This window comes from Mobula birostris, chromosome 28 (assembly GCF_030028105.1).
Source record: "Mobula birostris isolate sMobBir1 chromosome 28, sMobBir1.hap1, whole genome shotgun sequence".
NCBI classification, from domain to species: domain Eukaryota; kingdom Metazoa; phylum Chordata; class Chondrichthyes; order Myliobatiformes; family Myliobatidae; genus Mobula; species Mobula birostris.
In genome coordinates, this window is record NC_092397.1 from 43,609,403 (window position 1) to 43,621,333 (window position 11,931).

An 11,931-nucleotide genomic window follows, 5' to 3' on the forward strand; every position below is an offset into this window, starting at 1 on the left:
CTGAAGGAACTCAACGGGTCAGGCAGCATCTGTGGAAGGAAATAGACAATCGACATTTCGGATTGAGACAGGCCAGATGAAGGATCTCGACCTGGAAAGTCAGTTTTACATTTCTCTTCACAGACGCTGCCTGGCCCTCTCAGTTCCTCCAGTATCATGTTTCTGACTCGAGATTCCAGCATCTGCAGTCTCTTGTGCCTCTATTTGGAGAACTTGCTCCTTTCGGTCCTGCCTGATACTGAACCAGGCTCTTTTCTCAGGCTTCTTTTCTGTTCTGCTTCGTCTTCAGCCCATCACGCCTACTGGGGCTCAGGGTGCCACCAGCAGCTCGCCAGAGTCCCCTGTCCAGGGCGAAGGCTGATCAGCCCTGTGGCTTTTCCTTTCACCACGCGGCTTCAATCGTCTTCCAGGAGAAGGTCCTCCGAACCCAGGGATGTAGCCTTTGGTGATTCAGTTGATGTTTCTGTCGCACCGGATTTTTATGGGATCAGGTTGCTAGCCCCATGAACAACCCTCATCCTTGCAGCCAGGCCAGGTTTTCATTTCTGTTCCGACGTTTTAATCCGTTTCTGATCCCACCCTGATATGGAAATGGCCACAATTATTTTCCAATGAACACATCCAGTGGCATGAGACTGCAGCGCGTGTAGTGGACAATCGCGGTAATGCAGGGGTTCAGCAGCTCCCGAAATTAAAAGCATTCTGAACCAGGAAGGGCCGGGAGTTAACATGGCTTCGAAAGGACAGGTCGAGAGTTGGACCGAGGAGGCAATTTGCTGCATCTGCCTGGATTTCTTCACCGATCCGGTGTCAGTGGAGTGCGGGCACAACTTCTGTCGTTCTTGTATCACACGGTGTTGGGACAGGGAGGAGAGAAACTCCTGCCCGGAACGTAGACAGGAGATTGCTGACCGCACCCTCAGGGTCAGTTGGGCCTTAGCAAATCTGGCTGAAAAAGCTCAAAATCTAAACCTGAATCCGAAACGGAAGGAAAGTAAACATCACTGCGAGGAACATGAGGAAACTCTGAAGCTGTTTAGTGAAACGGACAAGACACTGATCTGTCTGATCTGTGCAGCTGCGCTGGAACACAGAGAGCACAGCTTCATGCCTATTAAAGAAGCTGTTAAGTTCTACAAGGTAAAACTAACCCGAATTCTATACTCAGCCCATCCTCCACACCTGACGAGCCTCCACAATCAACACATCATTCTCCGCAACGTTGGCCATCTCCAACGTGCTTCTACCACCAAACGCATCTTTCCCTCCAACAACCCACCTCCAGCCTCCCCCAAGTCTCCATGCTCTATAGGGATCGCTGTCTACGTATTGTAACTCCCTTGTCGACTCGCTCCTACCCCTTGATCTCTCTCAAGTGGGACAACTGATACACCTGACTTCTACATTTCCTCCCTCGTCACCATTCAGTGCCCCAAAGAGATCCAATTCCTCCCGTTTCCTCCATGGTCGATTGTTCTCTCGTATCAGAATCCTCCTTCAGCTGTTTATCTCTTCCACCTGCCCCCTCTCAGCTTCTTACTTCATCAACCTCCCCCACGTTCCCCTTCACGTTGTCTCACCCGTCACCTGTCAGCTGGTTTTCATCCCCAACCTTTTTATTCTGGCTCCTGCCCCATTCCTTCTCAGTCCAAATGAAGGGTCTCATCTCAAAAAGTCGACTGTTTATTTCCCCTGAATATATGCTGCCTGACTCACTGAGTTCCTCGAACATTTGCTGTGCGATAATCGGGTTTGTTCACCTGTTTCTTTTGATGTATCTTTGTTTTGATTTCCTTCGTTCTCTGACTTCCAGGATCAACTAAAATCTTCCCTAGACTCTCTCACAAAAATGGAATCAGAGTTCCAGGAAAAGGAGCAACAACAGAAAGAGAAGATTTCCGGAGTTCGTGTGAGGCTTCCTGAGCGGAATTTCTGATATTACTGGATAGTTTTGTTCCCTTTAATACGGAACAGCAGAGTATCGCAGCTCCAGTGACCTGGGTTCTGTCATGACCTCTCGTGGTGACTGTGTGGAGTTTGTATGTTCCCCCTGTGACCACGATAGTTTCAGACACATTCCAAGGACAAACTGGATTAATGGTTAACTACAATTAACCCTCTGAAAATGGGGGATGGTGTATGTGAATGAGGTGGGAGTTAATGTGTCAATGATGGAGAACAGGTTTCAGGAAAACGTGAGGGAATGGTGTTGACCGGAAAGTCTCAGAAGTGGTATGGACTCCAATGAACCGAATGGTCACCATAACGACATAAGGAAATAGAACACAGCAAATATAGGACCCTAGTCAAACCCCACCTAAGTAATGTGCTCAATTCTATTTGCCTCAACATAGGAAGGACGTGGAAACCATAGAAAGGGTGTAGAGGAGATTGACAAGGATGTTGACTGGATTGGGAATCATGCCTTATGAGAATAGGTTGAGTGAACTCGGTCCTTTCTCCTTGGAGCGACAGAGGATGAGAGGTGACCTGATAGAGGTGTACATGATGATGAGAGGTATTGATCGTTTGGATTTTCAGATGATTTTTCCCGGGGCTGAAATGGCTAGCAAAGAGAGGGCACAGTTTTAAGGTGCATTGAATTAGGCACAAGGGGGATGTCAGAGGTAAGGTTTTTCTGCAGAGAGTGGTGAGTGCGTTTGAATGGGCTGCCGGTGGTGGAGGCAGAAACGATAGGATCTTTTGAGAGGCTCCTGGATGGATACATGGAGCTTAGAAAAATAGAGGGCTATGGGTAAGCCTGGGTAATTTCTAAGGTAGGGACATGTTCAGCACAGCTTTTTGGGCCGAAGGGTCTGTATTGTGCTGTAGGTTTTCTATGTTTCTATGTTTAATACAGTAAACTAATCTTCAGCTTTCATTCGACAGGAACAGTCACACAGCGTTCAGTCACACATCACATCCCAGTTTGCTGAACTGCACCAGATTATCACCGAGAAAGAGCAGAGCTTACTCAGGGATCTCAGGGAAGAAGAGGAGAGGATTATAAATCCAATGGAGAAAAATCTTCGAGAGATTCAAAAGAATTTAAGGATTATTCGGGAGGAAATCTCAAATTTAATGGAACAGATGGATCAAAAAGACAGTGTGATATTTCTGAAGGCGAGGGGTTATATTTCAATTTGTTTCTGTCAAAGGCACTAAATGAACAGTGGTATATTTGAAATAAACACAGCACAGTGGCCAATTTTAACAAATCAGTTGCCGCTGCTGCCGACCTCAAGCAGATTGTTATAGCTGTATGACGCGCCCTCCAATCACTCTAATAATGAAGTTCCAAAATGTCCGAGGTATATTTCGGTCCTATGTCAGCAACATATAATCTTTAAGCAATGAAATTTCAGTATAATTTATCATAAATTAAACTATAACGAATTGGTCAACAAAAGATATGGCATCTGCCAGTCCCAGGCTCAAAACAGCCCAGAACAAAGTACGAATACGTAACTTATTTCCTTCCCTCTTACCACGCCCCCACTTACGTGACTGTTTACCATAATACAGAATACAATGCAGAAAGAAAACAGATGCATCCCAGGACAGAATACAATCTTCTCTGAAATGTTTTACTCTGATCTTAACACAGAGCTGGTGATTATGTCCTTAATTAATGCATTAAATATACTCTAAACCTCCCATTAACATCCAGTTCCGGTCACAGATTGTGAGTGTGTCCGGTGCGGTCAGTGTGAGAGTCTCTCTGTTAATCAGTTGAGAAGAAATAATGTGACCCACACATCAGACTTATCCTCTCTATCCAGTTTCCATCAGATTAGGGAAACCTTCACTTTTTATTTTCTTTTTTCGAATAAGTTTCACATGGGATTGTGTCACATTCTCCGTCATGAGAAGGCCCTTGGGTCCGTCCATCTTCTCCTGTCAAATTCCCTCCTTCACAGGCCTCCTCCCACCTATTCACCACACCCAGCAACAGTGCCCCGAACTCCCTGGTCCCTCGTGTTTATCCAGTTTCCCCATTACATTCAACCTCTGCTCTCCACTTCAACCACTCCTGTGGTAGTGAGTTCCACATCCTCCTCACTGAATTTCTTGTGGGATTTATTACAAACGACCTGGCATGTTATCTTTGACTGAATATCTCCCCATAAACAGAAAGATAGAAACAACAAAAAGCTACAGCACCACACAATACGGTCTCTTTGGCCCAGAATGCTGCACCGAACATGCACTTACGAGGGTGATTGATAAGTTTGTGGCCTAAGGTAGAAGGAGTCAATTTTAGAAACCTAGGCACATTTATTATTCCGACATTTTCACACTTAGCCCAGCGGTCGGGGAGCATACGGATCCCCCCTTTCTAGAAGTCGGTGTCTTGGACCTCCAGAAGTGGTCCACAGCAGGGGTGTTTGATAAGGTGCCCTAAGGTAGAAGGAGATGAGTTATTAACTTCAAACTTTCTGCATTTTCATTCAAAGAGTTGAACTGCACGTGTATGTAACTAGAGCTGTATAAACCATCTCCTTCTACTTTAGGCCACGAAGTTATCAATCACACCTCGTACTTCAGAAATGCCCTCGGGTTACCCATAGCCCTCTATTTTTCTCAGCTCCATGTACCTATGCAGGAGTCTCTTTAAATACTGTATCACATCCGCCTCCACCACCGTCGCCGGCAGCCCATTCACCACTCTCAGCATAAACAAAAACTTACCCCTGACATCTCCTCTGTACCGACTTCCAAGCACCTTAAAACTGTGTCCTCTCATGTTAACCATAAATCGAGGTACTTTCTCCACCTGCATTCAATCAAATCCATCACTAATCTTAAATTGTTCCATTTTATCATTCTGGCATCTTATCCTGTAAGCACCTGTCCTATCATTCCTGCAAGTTTCATCCTCTCAGTAATGGTCTAACTCTGAGAAACATTCCCTGTAATTTAACCCATGGTTCTGTATTGTTCGTGTGTGTGTGCGTAACTGCGGGAGTGAATTTGCAACACCTTGTGATGATTTGGATGAAATTCAGGATGTGGGCCGTCAGTCCAAGTCTAATCAGGTTTGTGTTTTTCTTTTCAGGAGAAAGCTCGTCAGAAGAGGAGGTAGGACCTGCTATTTACTGAAACACAGGATGCATTTATAAATAGTTCAGAATACCAGTTTATAACCATCATCTTAATGTTTACAGAATTTGTGACGATATCCAGGAATTGTCAGTGACAGATGAGGCCTTACCGGTTGAAAAATTCGTTCACTCCTACTTGTTGAACACAGTGCTGAGAGAAACACTTGATGCCATTAATCGAGGTAAAACTTACAAAGGTTCATTTCTCCTTGTTTATGAAACACAATTGTTATAATTTAAGGTAAAGTTTGGCTGTAATCATTACTGAAGGGGAACTGAAGTTTATTTCACATCAACCCCACCGAGTGGGAGGCGTCACTGTCACATGGTCAGCTGGAGACGTCAGACCCCGGGACACACCAACACAGGGTCACAATACAACCAATACACTGTTAGATGAACAACTGTGTCCTGATCCCAGGTGCAGTGCACTATCATACCAAAACATGAGTTTGAATCCTACCACAGGAGCTAGGAAATTAATACTGGCTTGATGATATTTTAGGGAATAGAATTGATGATATTGTAGGGTATCAGTTCACGGGACTGACAGATGAGCCACTGTGTCCTGATCCCAGGCACACTGCACTAACCCGCCAGGAGAAGAGTTTGAATTCTACCACAAGAGCTAGGAAATAATACTGACTTGATGATATTCTAGGGAATAAAAGTGGGTATCAGTGTGGTTACTGGGATTGTCAGGAAAATATACAATTCCTTCGTGCTATGAGTTCAGACTCTGATTGACGCAGGTTTTCCCCCGATCCTGAAGGATCTCACTGTTGTTCGAGGCAGAAGAGGGGTGTGGTGGTGATAAGGGACTCAATCGTCAGGGGAGCAGACAGGAGAATCTGTGGACGTGAATGAGATATCCGAATGAGATTAGATTAGATTAGATTCAACTTTATTGTCATTATGCCGAGTACAGATACAAAACCAGTGAAATGCCTTTAGCATCTGACGAGAAATGCGAAGAATAGTGTTATTTACAAAATAACTGCGAATAAAAAGTAAGTGCTACAGCACACAAATAAAGAAGTACTGAGACAGTACAATACAGATGCAACACTGCTCAGCGCTGTGATGTGAGGTTCAGCAGTGTCACAGCCGCAGGGAAGAAGCTCTTCCTGTGCCTGCTGGTGCGGGAACGGCGGCTCCTGTAGTGCCTACCGGATGGGAGGAGAAGAGTAAAAAGTCCATGGTTAGGGTGAGTTGGATTCTTGATAATGCTTTTCGCCCTGCCCAGGCAGGTTTATGGTAGATGATCTCAATGGTGGGCAATTGGCTGTCGATAATCCGCTGGGCAGTTTTCACCACACGCTGAAGTGCTTTGCTGTCCTACACGGGACAATTGCCATACCAGACTGAGATGCAGTTGGTGAGGATGCTGTCAATGGTACAGCGGAAAAAGTCCGTCATTATCCTGGGACAGAGGTGAGCTTTCTTGATGTTCTGCAGGAAATAAAGGCACTATTGCACCTTTTTGATCAGGATGGAGGAGTTCAGGAACCAGGTGAGATCCTTGGAAATGTGGACACCAAGGAATTTGAAGCTTGATACACGCTCCACTACAGATTCGTTGATGTAGATGGGGACGTGAGTGTGACTCCTGCTATGCCTGAAGTCCACAATGATCTCCTTGGTCTTCTGGGTGTTAAGAGCCAGATTGTTGTCGGCACACCACGCGGCCAGGTGCTGTATCTCGGCCCTGTAGGCCGTCATGTCATCCCCTCTATTCTGACCAACCACTGTGGTGTCGTCTGCGAACTTGATTATGGAGTTAGAATCATGTACAGGAACGCAGTCATAGAAAAAATAGAAAACATAGAAAATAGGTGCAGGAGTAGGCCATTCGGCCCTTCGAGCCTGCACCGCCATTTATCATGATCATGGCAGATCATCCAACTCAGAACCCTGCACCAGCCTTCCCTCCATACCCTCTAGGTAAAAAGGGAGTCCAGAAGACAGCTCAGCACACAGCCTTGAGGCATGCCGGTGTTCAGGGTAAGAGTGGAGGAGAAGAGGTTGTCTGACTTAACTGATTGGGTTCTGTTCGTCAGAAAGTCCAAGATCCCATTGCAGACGGATGAGCTGATACCAAGCTGGCGAAGTTTGGTGATCATCTTGGAAGGGATCACAGTATTGAATCCCGAACTAAAGTCAATGAACAGCATTCTGAGGTAAGGTTGGGGCTGTCCAAGTGGGTCAGGGCAGAGTGAAGTGCCGTGGAGATGCATGGGCGATGGAGTTGTGGGAAAGGAGCCAAAGGGATCCTCAACTCCCATCTTTGCCCCCCTCCACATTTTCTCGTTACGTCTACACACGCAGTTCACCCACAGGCTTTCCACTCCTCCCCCAGCAGGTTCTGGTTTAATCTGCCTTTCGACTCTCCCCTGCTGGTTCCCATTATCACCTCCTTTATTGTCTCGAACCTTCACCCTCCCCCACTTCACACTTCACACTCACAAATGAATGTTAACATTGAAAGAAGGGCCTGTTCCTGCGCTGTACTGTTCTATGTTCTATGTTCTCTGTTTAGAAGAATGAGAGGAGGCCTCAGGGAAACAAAAACAAAATCGTTCAGGAGTTAACAGGCAGCAAGGATGCAGGGACGATGTCTCCTCGTCTGGCGAGTCAAAGGTCAGAGGTCACTGTCTTTTTTTGGAATTCTCAGTTCCCGTGGGGGAAGAGGGGGTTTGGAGGTCCTTCGACCCATCACCTTTGTGTTGACCTATTTACACAACTACATTCATCCCACTGGGCGGCATTAGATCAGTCTTCTTTAGTACCTTGCCTATTGAAGTGTCTGTCCAAGTGTCTCTTCAACACAGAGGACTGGAGGCCTGTGACCTGCAGAGGTCGGTGTTGGGGCTGCGTGTGATTGTCTTCATATTAATGATTTGTATGATAGTGTAGGTGACATAGTTAGTACGTTTGTTAAGGACACTAAAATTCATGGTACAGTGGACAGGGAATAGGTTTATCTCTCTTTACACTGAGCCCTTGATCAACTGTTGAATTCGGTACAGTCACAATGTTTTAAAATTCATCTCGGCAGGTACGCGGGATAAGAATGTTAGAAAGGAATAATGGGCAAACGGGACTAGCTCAGTAAAGCAAGTTGATCGACACGAACATGTTGGGCCGAAAAGCCTCTGTGACCTCCTGTTTAAATCCATTCACCTACCCGTTCCTATCTTAATCCACCCCTTTTCCGCTCTCCTTCCTGCTGTCTTTATTTTTCAATCTCTTTATTAAGTTTCAAAATTAATAAACATAATAAAAATAATGATACAAAGAGATCGGGATTACATTAATAACGGTTAGCATGTACAAGCACAGTTTCCAAGTAACAAATGTATTTTAACCTCCCAATCTCTTAGAAGCTAACCACGAAAAAGATATTTTATAAAGAGAAAAAAAAACTGCTGTCTATCTCCCCCATTTATTTTTGTTCTTAAGGGAAGATGTCGACCTAAAACGTACGTTGTCCACCTCTCTCCACACATGCTGCCTGAGCCGCTCAGTTCCTCCAGCATTTTTTGTTTGTTTGATCGGGAAATCTCTGCTCGCCGTCCAGCGGAAAACCCTTGGGGAGACATTAGTTGTCCATCCGCTTTCGTCGGGGTCAAACCCCGGAAAAGGTTCGTGTCGGCCACCCGACTGCGCCTGAGGCCTGACGGCCCCTCCCCGATCCCCGGGGCCGCTCTGCCCGAGTCTCCCTTGATCCCCGGGGCCGCGATGCCCGGGTCTCCCCCCGATCCCTGGAACCGCGATGTCAGAGTCTTCCCCCACCCGATCCCCGGGGCCTCGCTGCCCAAGTCTCCCCCGGATCCCCGGGGACCCTCTAATTCTCTGCTTCTCCCCCCAGTCTCTGTCACTCTGGATGTGGAAACGGCGAGTCCGTATCTCGAGGTGTCTGAGGATCGGAAGAGTGTGAGATGGACCGGGACCCGGAGGGATCTCCCTGACACCGGGAAGAGATTCACAGACTGGGAATGTGTGCTGGGATCAGAGGGATTCACATCGGGGAGACATTACTGGGAGGTGGAGGTGGCGGGGAATCGGGACTGGTGTCTCGGAGTGGCCGCAGACTCTGTCGAGAGGAAGAGACTGGTCCGTCTGCGTCTGGAGACCGGAGTCTGGGTTATTGGGCGGGATGATGACGTGTTACATCGGGATTGTGACGTGTTCCCCTCCCCTGAGTCCCGTCTCCCTGCCGGTCCCATCCCCGGGAGGGTGGGAGTTTATCTCAGTTACCAGTCCGGGACAGTTTCATTTTACAACGCGGAGACCAAGTCCCATCTCCACACCTTCACTGGGAATAAATTCACGGAGTAACTTTATCCTTTCTTCGTGACCTGGGATAGAAACCATTGGCTGAGAATCTGCTCCTGTTCCGCTCCGGGTCTGTAATAGGGTCGGGTCCCGGGACCAGGATCAGGAGTAACTTTCCTGTAAATATTAATGTGCAGAGTGTGAAATAAACACGAGATGACAATTATCGATCCGTTAATTTTAACACTTTCGCCACATTCGTCAACCGAACAGAGACACCGCGGATTCAGCGGCAGCCGCGGGGCAACGTGTCCTGTGTCCTCGGTTCCTAAAGTCCACCCACACTTTGTTAGGTTAAATGGGTCAAGCAGGGGCGGTGCTGACTGCGAGACGGGGGTCAGGGTGAATCTTGATAAGACCATAACAAACAGGAGCAGAATTAGGCCGTTCAGCCCATCGACTCCGCTCCGCCATTCCATCATGGCTGATCCCGGATCCCACTCAACCCCATACACCTGCCTTCTAGCCGTATCCTTTAATGGCCTGATCAATTAGGAAATTATCAACCTCCGCCTTAAATATACCCACAGACTTGGCCTCCATCGCAGCCTGAGATAGAGTATTCCACAGGTTCACTACTCTCTAGCTAAAAATATTCCTCCTGACCTCTGTTCAAAATGTCTCCCCACAATGTTGAGACTGTGTCCTCTAGTCTGGATATCCCCACCACATGAGACAACCTCTCCATATCCACCCTATCTAGTCCTTTCATCACTCGGTAGGTTTCAATGAGACTCCGCTTTCCTTTCTGAGATATGGGACCCAAACCGTTGATTAAGCTCGAAGTACGGCTTCACCTGTGTCTTATAAAGGCCCAACATTATCCCTTTGCTTAAATATTCTATTCCCCTTCAAAAATAAAAAAAAACAGCATTGCATATCCCTTCTTTACCACAGACTGAAAATGTGAAATAATCTTGTGGGACTCTTGCAGGAGAACTCCTAAGCTCCCTGCATCTGTGAAATTTCTGTCTGTTTAAATAATACTGAGCAATATTATTCCTTGGACCAAAATGCATGATCATATATTTCCCAACACACTATTCAATCTGCCACGATTTTTAACCATTTCTCCAATTTGTCTAAGTCCTCCTGCAATCGCATTGCTTCCTCAGCGCGACCTACCCCTCCACCTATCTTTGCATCATCCACAAAGTTTGCCACAAAGCCATCAATTACTTTATCTAAATCTTTGACAGACAAACTGTGACAGTTCCAACACTGACCCCTGAGGAACACCACCAATCACTGGCAGCCAACCTGAAAAAGCCCCATTTATTCGCACTCGCTGCCTTCTGCTTATCAGCCATTTCTCTGTCCATGCCAGTATCTTTCCTGTAATGCCATTGGATTTTATAATGTTCAGCAGCCTCGTGTGTGGTACCTTATCAAAGGCTTGCTGAACATCCAAGTAAATGATATCTGCTGCCTCTCATTTGTTCACCCTCCTTTTTACTTCCTCAAAGACATCTAAAGGTTTGTTAGGCCCGGTTTTCTTTTACAGAAAACGTGCTGACATTGACTTATTTTATCATCAGTCTCCAAATACATTGAAAACTCCTCCTCAGAAAAACGACTACAATACTATCCCACCTACAGCTGTCTGGCTAACTGGCCTATAATTTCCTTTCTTTTGCCTTTCTCCTTTTTCAAAGAGTGCAATTTTCTAGTTTCCAGTCCTCTAGGACCATGCCAGAATCAAGTAATTCTAGAAAGATCGTGATCAATGCATCCATTATCTCTAGAACATCCTTCAGGACTCTGAGATGTAGTCTATCTGGTCCAAGTGATTTGTCCATCTTAAGACTTTAGAGTTTGTCCAGTTCTTTTTCCTTTGTAATAGCAAAGTCACTCAATCCTGTTGTGTCTTCCACAGTGAAAACTGTTGCAATGTATTCATTAAGTTCATCTGCCATATCTTTGCCCCCCATTACGACCTCACCAGTGTTATTTTCCAGTTGTCCAATATCAACTCTCGTCTCCCTTTCACTCCTTATTTAACTGGGGGAAAAAAATCTCTGAGTGTCCTGCTTTATGCTATTGGCTGGGTTGCCTCGTATTTCACCTTTAACATTCTTATCGCTTTTTAGTTGCCTTTTGTTGGATTTTCAAAGCATCCAATAATCGAGCATTCCACTCAATTTTATGACCTTATATGCCATTTCCTCACGTTTTACGCAGTCCTTAACTTCTCTTGTCAGCCACAGGTACCTACCCCTGCCATTTGAGAACTTCTTCTGTGGGATCTGTCTATCCTGCACCTTGCAAACTATCCCCAGATGCTTCAGCACCACCGCTCAATTCACCTGGGCAAGTTCCTCTCTCATGCCTCTCTATTTCCCTTTATTCTATTGCGAGACTGATATATGTGACTTAGGCTTCTCCGTTTCAAATTGCAGTATGAGTTCAATAATATTATGATCACTGCCTTCTAACGGTTCCTTTATTTTCAGCTCCCGAATAAGATCAGGGTTATTACACAAATCCC

General features: G+C 46.0%; 1 pseudogene; it reads left to right on the top strand.

Moving 5' to 3' along the window:
- The first annotated feature begins 729 nt into the window (after positions 1 to 729).
- Positions 730 to 9,715, top strand: LOC140189232 (zinc-binding protein A33-like; annotated as a pseudogene).
- Positions 9,716 to 11,931: the final 2,216 nt, after the last annotated feature.